The 15,598-nt window shown below is 38.2% G+C and overlaps 1 protein-coding gene across 6 annotated transcripts in view; it reads left to right on the top strand.

Annotated features, from left to right (window-relative positions):
- NFIA (nuclear factor I A) overlaps positions 1 to 15,598 on the top strand; it is a 368,251-nt gene that overhangs the window by 314,665 nt on the left and 37,988 nt on the right. The gene's annotated exons all lie outside the window — the stretch shown is intronic.

The raw sequence follows: 15,598 nt of genomic DNA on the forward strand, positions 1-15,598 counted from the left end.
AAAAGCTCCCCTTCCATGCCTCCCCCCCCACACAAAATCCTCTTCCATGCTCTGATTTCTGAACCAGTTGATAAATAAAATAAAAGCAAAACTCAAGGTTGGAAGACCAGAGGATCACTTCTGTTATCGGAGAATTTAGTTTATAACTGTAGACAAATTTGCTTCCTAATGCTGAATCCCCAAATTACACAGTCACATCTCCAGTCACCGTCAGTGCTGGACCACCACAGGCCTTCCCAGGGGCGGAGTCTATTCTCCTGTTTAGAGACCATAGCATGAAGGTCCAGATGGCTGTATGGCAAGAGTAGGACAAGTCACCACTGGTTTCTACTTCCAAACTCTGCAGTCTAGAGAATAGAAAGTGAGCACGGGAAAGGGACAAGAGGATGTGGAAGGGTACAAATATCAGAGTGAAACCGCCTCCCCCTCTCTTCCCATTCATCTTGATGACTACCTTCTCCCGTTTGCTTATTCAGCTCTCATATAGTGAGCACCTGTGATGTGCCAAGGACTGTGTTAGCTGCTTGGGATACAAAGGTGATTAATCCCTGCTCATCAGAAATGTGGGATCTGTGGGGGGAGATAGCTGGGAAATGAGTAGCTCACAGGAGGCAACACTGGGACACAGGCATGGGTTCTACAAGAGCACTTGGAAGGAAGTTTGGTCCAGGCCCGGAAACTCAGCTAAAGATGCTTTTGGAGATGGTGACTTCTATGCTGTTTAGTAGGGATAATATTCTGGCATTTTAAATCTGAGAAAGAAGGTAGAACTTTTTTCCAGAAACCAGCCTGGTGGGGGGAGGGGATGTCTAAAATTAGATTACCGCTGAATAAAAATTTAGGGCAAAAAATACAGTTTCATAATTTATGTGCTTTCTTAGAAATTAAAACCACAGGGGGGTTGGGTCCTGTTTATCTTTGACAGTTTATTAGAGCTCAACTTTAGCAAGAAGAATCAGGTATTAAGTACCAATGTACAGCATCCCAACGGTAAGGTGGAAATTGAGGCCTTTTTTTTTTTTTTTCCAAAAACACGATTTGTGGAACCTAGGACAACCTTTTCTATTTGGGATTTAAGATGACTGGCAGTTAAATAAGATTTAAAAAAATAAAAATAGGAAATCCTGCCAAGGGTCTTCTCTATGACCGACATTTCTGGGCCTCAAATTCCCTTATCTGTTAACGGGACCACTACTGACTGCTATACCCACTCTCTCAGGAAGATTGTCAGGACAAACTGGGGTGACAGATGCACTATGCTGTAGACAGTTAAGAGTCCAAGGCGTAATTTTTAATACCATCTTATAATGAAATACAAATGGTTGCCAGCCTACAGCAAAGGATGTATTTTTAACCTAATCAGTTGCCTTTGGCACCAAATATCCCACTTTGCAGCTGTGGCCAGAAAAACATGGGTAAGGCAGATTTGGGAAAGAATTGCCTGTGAAATAAATACATTTTAATGGGAAAAATCCTTACTAGTGCCATAAAACAACAACAACAAGAGGGGGTGGGTGGAGTTAGCAGTTCTCTCTCTGTTAAGTACTTTTATACTGTGATTTGTTTGAAGAGAGATTGATAACACTACTATGCCAGGTCTGTTTAGGATATGGTGATAAATAGAGATAACCTGTAAGAGTAATTCACAATGGATGTATCCTGTTCCCACTGACTAATGCCTTTGTAAGTTTAGATACTCACTGAGAGATTATCACTTCTTTCATTCATTCAGTAAATACTAATTGACCATGAACTATATGCCAAGTCGTGTTCTGGGTGCTAGGATGCAGCAAGAAATGAAAGAGGTTTCAATAATTCCCTGATCTCATGGAGCTCATGTTGTAGAGAAGGAAGAAAGTCAACCCACAAAACAGTGAGTGTAAAAGACAGAGAGGATGTAAGATGGTGACATGTAAGCAGATCCTGGAGGTGGGGTGTGACTGGCCCTAGGGTGGCCAGAGAAGTCCTGTCTGAGAAGAGGAAATTTGAACAAAGACCTGATGGAAGTGGGAAGGTGAGTCTCTTCCTGAGACTGTAAGGGAAGGGCTTTCCAAGCAGAAGGAACAGCCAGCATGCCTGGCCAGGATGGTGAGAACAGAATGTGTAGGCAAAAGGAGGAGATGAGGCTGGAGGTAAGGTGGGCAGAATCTGGGAGCTGGGAGTGAGAAGTAGGGTAGATAACGTAGGCTTTCAACAGTAAGGACTTGGGCATTTGCTCTGAGTGACACCGGCTAGCAGAGAAGTGATAACTCCCTAATTTTGAACAGAAACACTTTGAAGGCTTTGCTGAAAACAGATTTCTAGGGGGAAGAATTAAAGCAGAGAGACCAGTTAAGAGGCTGGGGTTTTTTTCCCCTTAAAATCAATAATATAATGAGTGTCTTCTACCTGCCAGCTGCTATTTCAGGCAGAAGAGATGCAAAAGGGCACAGTCCCCTTCCCTGTGAACAAATAGTCATCCAAGTTGAAGTAAATTAGTAAGTTAGGGACCAGGAGGTCCAACGGAGAAGGCTAGAGCAGGGAGGGAGGTGACACGCCATTGGAGGGATCCAGACACCAACATGGGGCAGTGTGGGTGGTGAGAATTATTTGAAGGGGAGAGCTGATGGGATTTGCTGATGCATTAGATATGGGTTGAGAAAAGAGGTTTTTGACCTGCCCAACTGGGAGAATGGAGCTCCCATGAACTGAGATGGGAAGGTTCCAGAAAGAGCCATTCTGGGCAAGGGGCAGGGCCCAGAGTTTGGTTTGACCAAATTATGTTTGACATGCCCATTAGGTATCTTACCAGTGATACTAATTATGACAGCATCCTACCTCTGAAAGCTCTTTGCAACTTGCTGAGTTTTTCCATGTGCATCATGCATTAACTGGGGAGGGACTCCTTTTCAAACATGTAATACACTGAGTGGTTATTCCTAAGAACAACAGCTAAAGAATAGGAGAAATAATCTCATTATGTTTGGGCCTATTTGTGGTGTGAGGATTCAAAATGCACTATTCTTTTTCTTAATTGTACTGTAACATCCAATTTTTATAACAGGTTAGTACCAAGATCACAGTATAAATATGGACTTTTCCAGAAAAGAAATTACAGATTGGCATCCTAGCCTAGAATTATAATGGAGATAAAGAATGCTTTGGGATTATGATGGAAGATAAAACAAGTGTATTTTCTTTTTTTAATTAATTAAGAACATAAAAACTTAATTTAAGAATGCATAAAAGGCTTGTAAACATTTTTCTCCATGCCTTCTTAGCCATGAACTTTTGATTTTTTAAAACTAGAACTGTATTAAAGTAGAAGCACACAATAACAAGTTTCCTTTATTATTTATTTTTACTTCTCCCATGAATCTTACATACATTCATTGTATGAATGAATATGAACCTGTTAACCAAGAAAATAACAATAACCTATGACCAGGATGGAAATTTTGTAGTATAATAATTAACGTATGTTCAGTGCTTTTCAGTTAGCAAAACTCTTTACATGAATACATTATCTTGTTCTGTCTTCCTAGGAGTCCTGTGTGGTCAGGATTTTATAGACAAGGAAGATGACATTAGAAAGTGCAGATGATTTTCCCAAGATAATACTGCCATAGAAGCCTGGTAGTGACTCAAATGCAGGCCTTCCCAAGCTCTTTCCACTACCTCATACCTACCTCATACAAATTACAGAGCAATGGGACACGATTTCTGGTTGCTGGGAAGCCACAACTGTCTGCTTATCTGAAATTAATAACAGCACAACAAAGCACTGAGCTTTTATTTATGTACCAGGCACTTGATAAGTATTTTTCTATATATTATCTTGTTTTAATTTTCCCAGTAATCCTATGAAGTAAGTACCTTTGTCACCCAATTAAGTTAATTTCCAAGGCTTCTCAGCCACATGTAATGGCACCATGATTCACACCCAGCCACCTTGAACCTGTAGTTCATACACTTGGCCATCGCGTCCTATGGCTAGCTTTGCATTAGCCCAAAGGTTCCGTGTTTTTGCCGTGAAAACCCTATGCAAGAAATACAGAAGATGTTAGTGGGTCATCTGTACTTTAGTATGAATTGGTTTCTGTTGCTGAGAGTAACTCTGGTTGTCAGGGAAAGGAAGAGAACAGAAGATTTGGAGGGAGATTAAACAAAAACAGCAAAAAAGACAAAAAATAGGAAATGTTGATAAAGGCAGATTTCCTTTATTCGCCAAGACTCCTGAGAACTTGGACTGTTGATGAATGCTTCAAAGAATTATTTTCCGAGTTATCATCCTAATAATGACATGTCTCCCTTTCACCAACACTTTTCCTTAAAATGTATAACACGTTGTTGAATCAGTAATTGGATTTAGAGCAAGACAGTGAATGATAGGTCACTTTTCACAATTTTTAGATGATGTAAGGACTAGGTTTCCTCTTTCAGAGAAGCAGCAGTGGATAACTACAAGAGAGAAGGGGAAAAGAAAGAAGTTAGTGGCTTCCTTTCACAAAACACTTTTTCATTACTGATGTCCAAACTATTGCAGTATTCTTTTTCTTTACATTTTTAAAATTACATTAAAATTACAATAAAATCATTCTTTGCTGTACACTTCTTTGAGTTTTTATAACATCATAGATTTTTAAATTTTTTTATTTAAATTCAATTTAGTTAACATACAGTGTAGTATTAGTTTCAGGGGCAGAATTTAGTGATTCATCAGCTGGATATAACACCCAGTGCTCAATCCATCAAGTACCCTCCTTAATGTCCATCAGCCTGGTACCCCCGCCTCCCCTCCAGCAACCCTCTGTTTGTCCCCTATAGTTAAGAGTCTTGTATGGTTTGTCTCCCTTGCAACCAATTCCACAGGTAGGATGGAAAACAATTCCAAAGGACTCCCTTCTTGTTCTTTCTCAGTCTTAAGTTAGTGTCTGATGTCACTTAGTGCCTGAGAACTCATTTTATGCTGATCTGTTTCCACACTGCTATCATTTTTTGTTGTTCTTGTTTTTGTTTTTTCCACATTGATTTTAATTTCTCTACCACCTCTGCTGCTGTCTCCATTCTATTTCAGTGTTTTATACTCTTCTGAATTAGAAAGAGACCTATATATATGCAATATTTTAATATGTAATAAGAGTGGCATTTCATAGAGGAGTGGAAGGGATTATTCAGTGAAGTCTATTGGAACAACTGTGTAACTGTCCAGAAAAAAAGAAGACTCCTTACACCAAAATAAATTCCAGCTGGAGGGGGGAAAAACATACAAAGGTGAAGCTTTAAATACCACATAAAAATATAGGATGACTTTTTAAAATAATATTGGACTGAGGAAGATTTTTCTAAATAACACACACACACAAACTCAGAAACCATGAAAGGAAAGACTGACCAATTCTACTCTAAGAGTATCAAAAATCTATGCATGAAAAAAAAAAACCATCATAAAGTAAAAAAAAAAAAAAATGAAAGTGGGAAAAATATTTGTCACACATGTAACATGGGGTTAAATTATCTAATATATAAAGACCAATAAAAAGACAGAAAAAGGTCATAAACAAAGAGAAATAGAGAACATTTGAAAGATGTCTTGTTTATGTAGCATAAAAACAATACAGATTAAGACTAGCATGGTATTTTTACATATCAGATCAGCAAAAATCAGAGAATACTTTGCATACTCTTGGCAAGTATGTGGAAGACATACTCTTCTGCACTGTTAGAGGACTGTGAATTGGTCCAACATCTTAGAAGACAGTTTAATTTTTCAAGTATATAAAAATATATATGAATATTATATGTATTTATGTATATAAATTTTATATGTAAGTAATAAATATAGTTGGAAGTGTAAACACAGATGCTTATCAAGTATTCAATTATAATAAAAGATTAGTAATAACCTAAATATGTTACAAGAGTATATACATTAGGTACCCCTTAAAAATAGAGACAAGTCTATATGAGTTATGTTAAGTCAGCAAAGGAGAATCCTAGGAGTGTGTATGGAACACTATCAATCATAGAGGCGCCTGGGTGGTTCCGTGGGTTAAGCCTCTGCATTCGGCTCAGGTCATGATCTCAGGGTCCTGGGATTGAGCTCCTCATAGGGCTCTCTCCTCAGCGGGGAGCCTGCTTCCCCCCCTCTCTCTCTGCCTGCCTCTCTGCCCACTTGTGATCTCTGTCAAATATGTAAATAAAATCTTTAAGAAAAAAAAAAGGGGGGGCTACTGGGTGGCTCAGTGGGTTAAGCCTCTGCCTTCAGCTCAGGTCATGCTCTCAGGGTCCTGAGATCGAGCCCCTCATCGGGCTCTCTGCTCAGCAGGGAGCCTGATTCCCCCTTTCTCTCTGCTTGCCTCTCTGCCTACTTGTGATCTATCTGTCAAATAAATAAAATCTTTAAAAAAAAACAAGCAAACCACTACCATAGAGTTGGGGGATGTACATACACATTTGCTTGTGTGTTGAAAGATAGAAACTGGTCTGTCATAGAATCTCCCTTTGGTACCTTATCCACTGATAATGAAAGATAATACAGAGTTTTAAGTCTCCTTTTATAACAAATGTAATTATTTTCAAAAATATGTGTGTAATTATCTAAAAATTCTTCTTTATATAATCTCAATCACTACAGTGACCAAAATTCATTTGTGGTTGGAGGGGGTCCCCATAAAATTCTTGGCAGTTTTTATGCATCTAGATTTTGGCTATACTTACCCAAATTTTGGATATCATAGCAGAAAATGTGTGATCTTTCTGGTAAGGAATAATATTCTTTTTCCCTCACAGACAGCATGGAGCTTAGTGTAAGGTTAGCATTCTCCACAGCCAATAGTTGGTCCCAATTTCTGCTTTAGGAACCCACTGAATACATATGTCTTAAATCATAATTTTTCACAAATGCTTTTTGCAGAGTATTACTACTCTGCATATAATCTAATTTTGTTATGTTTACATTTGCAAGGGAAAAAGAAAAAGGATTATTGAAACTCAGTCACTTTGATAGGTATGTTCATATGCATTACCTTAATTTCATCTGATTATGATTATACATCTACAAAATTAGAATTGTCAGCCCTCTTTTAAAAAATAGAACACTGAAACTGAGTCAGGCTTCAAACTCAGGTCTGTTCACTCCTGTGCTTTGTACTCTACCAGGACACATCCCGCATTTAGAGATAGGATTTTGTGCATACACCCATCCTCTGAAAATCCCAAGACACTCCATAAAGAACTTTTACATTATTCCAAGAATAACATATGTTTTCATACCTTGCATTGGATGAAAAGCAGAGGAACAAGAGCACAGTAAGAGATGGACATTATAAAGGAGGGACAGAAAAGAACAGACAATAGATGATTCCACTCATTTAGGTTTCCTAACCCATTTGAGTCTTGTTTTTGCCTCTGTTTGTTACTTTTTCAAGATGACAGAAATAACTAGTGAGTTTTAAGATTTTCTTCATAAAAGTAATATATGACAGTGTAGGAAACTTGGAAAATATAGAGTATAAAAAATGAAATTATGTGCTCCTATAATTAATTACTATTAACATTTTGGCCTATTTTTCCCTTAATACATTGTTGATGTGTATATTCATGTGTATATGTACACAGACACATATAAGATGATGGTGACCATGCTGAAAATAATATTTTGCATGCAATTTTCTTAATTAGTATTTTACACCTTTTCCCATTTCATAAAAAATTGGGAAATGTGATTTTAAACAATTTTTACCTATTCCTCTATTGGATATTAACTTTGCCCCAATCTGTGAAATATACTTCAGCATATTTTTGAAAATACATTTTGTCCCCAGCTTAAATAATTTCATTAGGCTGGATTCCTAGAATCAAAATTACTAGTACCAACCAAAATATTCATTCTGATACACATTACCAAACTGCTTTTCAGAAAGGTTGCACCAATTTACACATTACTTATATGAGTCTGATCACAACATTAACGCTGGAGAGGTTTAAGGTTTTATTTTTTGTAAGTGTTGGAAGGCAGATGTCTTGGAGTATAATGCTCTCAATCAGATATTGCAATCAATAGTCCCTGACTGGATGATTTTGGCATTTTTCTTCAATTGTTTAAATATAACATATAATGGAATTTGGGGGAATTTCCCATCTTGTTGGCTAAGCCTTGCTTAGGGATTACTTTCTGGACTGCTCTGGTAGAGAGTGTAATCATAGACATTCACTGAGGGATGAAGCCTTAAAGGGCTATGCATATTCAACTACATAATATTTATTATGGTGGACTTTTTATATATAGAAGCTCAGAGATGTTAGTTGGCTTGCCAAGATCACATTTCAAGTAAGATTACAATCAAATGGATTCAATCCAGGGTTTCCTGGTTCTAAAATTCATTTTCTACTGATTACCTTGGAGTGCTGTAAAAACAAAAATATGACTTGGGGGTTTTCAGGTTCTGTTTATGTTTTTTTAAGATTAAAAATTACTGGAAGATATTTAAAAATCATTCATAATGCCATTCTTCAGAGGTAGTCATTTTATGTGCCTATTTTCCAGTCATTTTCTATGCATATTTTAAACAAAATTGATCATGATGTGTGCATATGTGTCTAAGTATATAACAGTTTTATAAATTGATTTAATTAATTTTATCTCACACTAGCAGCATGTCTGTGATGTCATTATTATTTGAAAATGTGCCTAAAAAAAAAAAATGTGCCTAATGACTGCAAAATATTTCAACATACAAATAAGCATTAGCTTATAAGATGGCTCGGCTTTGTTCCTCTTTATAAGTAATGCTGTAATGAACATCTTGGAGCATAAATCTTTATCTGTACCTTTAAGTATTGGTTGAGGATAAATTCCCAGGAGTAGGTTTCCAGAGTTACACTGCCTTTTGAGAGGCCGCAGAAGCCTTTCAAAAGGGAGCAATCCATTATATTGATCTAAGTTTTTTTAGTAAACCCCAGCTGAATCCATGGGTTTATTCCCTGTGGCTATCAGATATAGCTTTCACCTGTGCCTACCCATATACATTGTTGCTTCTGATCAATATATATGTTCTACCAATCATACAACACACAGCATTTACATAAAAATAAATGACAGTTACAGAATTTGGAATAAATTTAAATGAACTGAAATAAGCCTCTATTCTTATCCTTCACAGCAATGTTATAGTCAGTTTAAATAGCCTGTCTACAGGAAACAGTCCAAAGTGCCTGCTTATGGCACAGATCTGGGTAACATAAGGCCAAAGTGTCTCCAGTTTATAAGTTGTTCTGATCCCCTTCTTTCTGTGTGCACCATGAACGGTCTTATACTTTCCTTTCTGCATATTTTACCCCAAATCATGATGTAGCTAGAGCCCCTACCTCCCTGTGAGCATCCTTAATACAAACAGAAATACCAGCAGAGCAAAACCATCTGGCTAAATTGCCTCTTCTCAAGATTTTTGTGAACTACTGGCACATTAGCCATGTCATGCAAATTGCTACCATACATGTTAAGTAATGCTAATATATTAAAGTTATAATTCATTAGCTTTTCAGGGAGAAAGCTTATGGGTATGTTATTCTGTAATAATTTACTAGCAATAAGTAGGTTTTAATTTCATGCCCTGAGGGCTGTCTTTTTTTGTTGGTAACTTGTTTGTAGAGACAAAAGATTTACAGAGATAACAGAATGAGGTAACTGACTGAACAGATGTGATCAAAATAATGGAAATTCAGTGTGGTTATCTTAGAGATTCCAAACATCTGGATGACAACAACAATATCCGTTCAGTCATGTGGGAATTTCTAAATCTCTGAATACTGGATCATGTGTAAAGAAAGGCTGTCTTTTCCTTGGCTATATAATGATCTTAATAACACTAACCCAGGCCCCATAACTTGTCGATACTGATAGATTTCGCTAAAGGAAAAACACTCCACAATATTCTCCAGCATTTTCTTTGTGACCTTGCAAGAAAATAATGCTGTTCAAGTTCCTAAATGAGTTCAACAACTATAATGGGTTTCCTTTAGAAATTAGCCAATCTATTTCCTGAAAGTTTCTGCCTTTTTAAAATTTTTTATTTTTTGAAATTAAAGTTTTCTCGGGGCTTTTTGTTTTGTTTTGTTTTGTTTTTAATAATGTGATAGTGCAGTTAAGAAAAGATTCTAGAAACTATTTCAGTTAGGTATTTAATCATCTCGCTATTCCAGGTTTGCAACTGAATGCTTTTTTATGCACTTTTCCTTCACTGTCAGGTGTCACTGATAAACATTTAATAAAGTTGCAACTTGAACACACAGAGATCTGTTCAAGTCTGCATTCCTGAACTTGCTTAGATTACCTCTGTCCAATAACTAGCACATTCCTGGGCAGGTGGTAGAATCACAGCAAGTCTATTTGGAATGAAACTGAATTTTCGACTAGATATTTTTTAGAAGGGAAATCCCCACATGTGAGTACGCCTGAGTTTCTGAAAACGAGGGGGGAACCTATAGTGTTCATGTTAATATTTAAGATATGAAGGGAGCGGTTTAGAACGTGAGTAAGTCTTAGTTGTCTTAGAGGTGTTGGGAATGCAAATTCGATATCTTTATTTTATAAATTACTTCTTCTTAAAAGAAAAATAATTTCAACAGACTTTTTCCCCTTCGTTTTCAAACATTCAGGTCTCTGACTCAACATTTTGCCTTCCCGTGCTGTATGACAAAACATAATTAGCGGTGTTTTGTCTTTTCTCCCTGCGCTCTCTGATTGATGCCTCCACTTCCGGCCTCCGCGCCTTTGCTCCTGCTGCTTCCTTTGTGACACCCCCCACCCCCACCCCCCGCAACCACGTTCCCTCCCAACCTGCCGGCCCGCGCATCTTTTACAGCACTGTCGCAAAAGCCACCCTGTCCTCGTTTCCTCTGTGCACTTTTCCTGCTCTCCTGCCAGATGTCCCTTTTCTGTCCGTTAACATCTCGTGGATTCTTATTTATGTCACCTTTAAGCACCCATATTTTCATTTTTCTACACCCATCTCCCATCATTAGATGCTAGCATTTCTAGGATGGCAATGTGTCTTGCCTCACCTTTGAATCTCCCGTCGTGCTCAGCCCGGAGCCTGGCACAGAGCAAGCGTTCCTGAGAGACGGAGACAGACAGGAGTGAGAGAATGAATATGAATCTATTAAATAATGGAAATACCTCTCTTTGATGCACTCTAGAGGTTAGACTCGATAGAGTTCAAGGGAATGAAGAAAGGGATGTTCACTCTTCATGCATCTGGAGTCTGACACAACAGAGCACAGATCTCTCTTCAAACTTCCTGTCAGCGTGTAGGTCAGGCTGCCTGGTTCAGGGCACTTCAAGGCTTCCTGTGTGTGGAAGTAAATGCAGAACCTCAAAGGTCATCAGGTCTCTCACATTTTCTTTTCTGCCAAGGTGCCTCACTGTGTCACTGACCCCTAGCCAGGGTAGAGGGTGGCCATCGCTCTCCTCAGGCAGTGGAGCTGCACTGGGAACCAGCCCCTCAGCCTCCCTGAGGGCACTGTGAGTCCCAGAGGGGCGTCATCCAAAAGGCAGCTCTCCCTTCATACTCACTCCCCACAAAAACATCTGTCTGAATGTTCTCCCTTTCCTCTCCTTTGGTGATTACATATATTTTAGTGGTTACTACATTTGAACTAGATCTTGAATCTGTCTGCCTACTTTTAATTTGCTAGTTTGTCAGATGTGGGTGATTTTAATGATACGGTTTTCAGCTTAAAGAAACATCAACTGACAATGGTACACATATTTTAGTATCTTAGTATCTCTTTTCTTCAGTTCCATCTTTTTCCTAAAACAAGGAATGCTCCAAGCATTCTGCTCAAAACAGTGTGACCACCTTGTTAATACCATGGTCAGATTTGATTTTATAGGTGAGGGCTATTACAGACTCAAAATGGATTATAGGAAAATAACATGATTCCTTTATCCAGACACATCCCTTATTCCTTCCTTTCAAGAAAAAGAAACAAAACAAAATGTGACACCTTGGGGACAACAAAAGTGGAAATTCTGTTTGGCTTGTAGGAGGTTAGTTACATGTATTTCTGGAAACCAAACAAACAAACAAAAAAATCTAGGTTCTCCCAGGGGACACCTACCTGCATAGTGGTGAGGAGCAGACTTAATGGGTGATCTCTGCCACTGTCCCGGATGACTCCCTCGTGCTCCTCCGAGAGTCCCTGCTAGAGATAGATTCTAGCATTGTCAGAGGCCCTTTAAAAGTCTTGCTTATAAAGCAAGAACTGTTCTTGAGCCATCTCCCAACTGATCATACTGGGGCAGGACTTACACAGTCTAAGTAAAGGATTTTATGATTAGCCCTGCATATGGTAAGTGGGTAACACAAAAGAATGGGATTTTCTGGATATGGGATCAAATTCTGATCTGGGATTTTCATAGTTATCACTGTAGCTAAGGCCATACTAAGACTATGGGATAATGGCGAGACATACAAGTAGAAAGAGGAAAAAATACCAGATTAGTACAAATAAAATGGTGGAAGCTTCTAATAGTTCTAATAGTTCATCCATAACATTAGGAAAATAGTCAAGAGTGGTATTCCTCATGTAAGTAAGATGCCTGGTTAAAAAAAAAAAAGAAAAGAGGGACGCCTGGGTGGCTCAGTTGGTTAAGCAGCTGCCTTCGGCTCAGGTCATGATCCCAGCGTCCTGGGATCGAGTCCCACATCGGGCTCCTTGCTTGGCAGGGAGCCTGCCTCTCCCTCTGCCTCTACCTGCCATTCTGTCTGCCTGTGCTCGCTCTCTTTCCCTCTCTCTGACAAATAAATAAAATCTTTAAAAAAAAAAAAAAAAAAGAAAGAAAGAAAAAGTTTCCACTTCAGAGGCAGTCAAATAATCAATAATTTGATTTCTAATAGTCGTGTTTGCCATGAGGACTTTTGCAGTGAGATTATATAAGCAAAATGATTTCCCTGTTGACTTTATCAGAAAAATTATTATATGCCCCTGAATCTTCCCCCTCCAGAATCCTCAAAAAAATGCCTCTAATAATCTTCCCAGAAAATTATTTTCTGGATTTCATGATTTCCTAATTTTTCCTGAAGGCGTTTGATTATTGCTGCTGTAAATAATGCCAGAATTATAATTAAGAAAGATATGAATATGATATAATAGCATAGTAAATACAGTTGTATATAATTAATTACCACACTGCCCCCTTTACTTGATTTTATATTCATGTTGAAAGCTCTTAACTGTGCATGTATAATTGATTTGCTATGGTATATGTGGTTGTTTTAATAAAAAGTTGCAGTTGAGGTTTTTGTTCAACAGTATAACTCCCTTAATTCCACTTTTTCTTTGGGAAAATAAAATTTAACTAATGTCACATCATTTCTGGAACTACATCCTGTTATAGGTGAACACTGTGCCTATTGTAACTACCATAATGGAAGATGAGTCAGACTTTCTTTCTTCCTTCCCTTGTTTTCCCTGTGTCCTTGAATTTTCCCAGAAGCTACATTTCTATTGAATAAATTTCCCCAGGTACCATTTCTTCCATTTGATGACTTGGGTATTCAAGAGACTCCCAGGTTTTTGTACTTTTAGTATCCCTTTTTTCTTTTATCTTTCTCTTTCTCTCTTTTTTAAATGCTAACATACTGTTCCCCTTGTTTTAAAAACCAGACTGAACTTTGAAGCAGTTTCAGGAGCCTATGAAAGCATGAAAGGCCTCCTGGGATATTTTGAAATCAAGATGGCAAAGTTTGTCTTGTGCCCAAGAAAGGCAAAATATCCAGATGTTAGCCTCATAGCAGTTTTGGGTGACTACATGATTTGTACACTACACCTTTAAAATGGCAAAATTTAGGTCTGCTAAACAATAGAGAACAGAACATATTACATACAGATCTTCTCAGTCTTAGTAAACTTGCTATGGTCAATGGAGAACGATCTTCACACAGAAAGAAAACAAACAAACAAACAAAAATGCCATGATCCCTAGGCTCACTCAGCATGCATGTTTCTGATATCCCCAGTATGGTAAAAACATCATAGGAAGTCCTGCTATGTGTCTGTGATGACTAGTGTAGCCCAAAGCGCACAGTTCCACCAGGACCCACATTTCAGCATCTGTCATTCATCACTTAGTCTTAGTACCTTAGCATACTCTTCATGCCTTTTTCTGTTCCTTCCGACATACCTACCTATTCCCATGTGAAAGAACACTCTTCCCACCTAACCACTGAGAGGTTTGACAGGTTATTTCATCTACTAGCTTCCTCCTTATCTCTCCCACATCCTCTTTGTGCCCTAGGAGCGGGTAAATTCACTACTGGGTAATTATAGTCCATCATTTTCAATACCTAACTTTCTATGGAGACTTCTTAAACCATATTAAACTAAAGCAATAGACTGACTAGAGCAATTAACAGAGTATTTTACGGAATTTTAAAAAATTTATGTTTCTCCCATACCAGTGAGTGAGAGGCACGTACAGAATGAGTTTGTGCAGAGGTATTTCTCAAATCTGTTCAACTTAGCCTAACATAGAATGGGGTGGGGAGGAAATCAGTAGATTCACGTAGCTAGACCATACGTTACATCATGCATTTTTATATAGACATTTATATATACATTGTTTTATATAAAACTATTCCCATACAGATCCTTCTAAAATAAACACTAGGACAACACTTTCTTATTAATAGATGTCAGAGGATCCTCACGTTCATCCTCTGTTCCATGCTGGTTTAACATAGCCACACCACATGACCATCACAGATCTGCGTGGATGACTTAGCTCTTACCAAAGATGACCAACAGGACTTGGGCTAGATTGGTTGAAATTTTACCTCTAGATGTGCTCAACAAGGGAAGCAAGAAGTCTGAGCAGTTTTCTGTAAGACAGAAAATCAAAGACAAGCAGATGATGCCAAAAAGGAAAACAAAGAAATCTGGCAAAGGAATTTGGTATTATTCCCTTAGTTATCTGTGCTTTTAAAAATTGCAGATCCTGGGGCGCCTGGGTGGCTCAGTGGGTTGGGCCGCTGCCTTCGGCTCAGTTCATGATCTCAGGGTCCTGGGATCGAGTCCCGCATCGGGCTCTCTGCTCAGTAGGGAGCCTGCTTCCCTCTCTCTCTCTCTGCCTGCCTCTCTGACTACTTGTGATTTCTCTCTGTCAAATAAATAAATAAAATCTTTAAAAAAAAAAATTGCAGATCCTTTTCATCTTTTAGATGGCTTGTGTCTAAGGTTAATCCAGAAAAATTGGGCCTTTTGCAAGTGTGTTGTTTAATTGGAAATTAAGCAAGAGTCTATCTGAAAGTTCTGGTACAAAGAAGGAATATGAATAAATATTGGGAGTTTGTGGTAAAGAGGTGAATTGCAGGTCACCACAAGACCAAATACACATTTGGATGTATAAGCCGATGAAACAGCAAAGCCACCGAGTTTTTTTCTCACTGGAGTGACGCTCTCAAATATAAATATAAAAACTGAAACTATAAAAACCAACAACCAAACTTTCATGAACTGTGAAAGGATGGTAAACTGAACTGTGATTTTAGTGTGGTATCTTGGTTTTCATGGGTTCTTGATAGTTTGTGCCTTAACAGAAATGATCAAGGATGGG

This window comes from Mustela putorius, unplaced genomic scaffold (assembly GCF_011764305.1).
Source record: "Mustela putorius furo isolate JIRA1106 unplaced genomic scaffold, ASM1176430v1.1 tig00003853_pilon_pilon_pilon, whole genome shotgun sequence".
Lineage (NCBI taxonomy): Eukaryota > Metazoa > Chordata > Mammalia > Carnivora > Mustelidae > Mustela > Mustela putorius.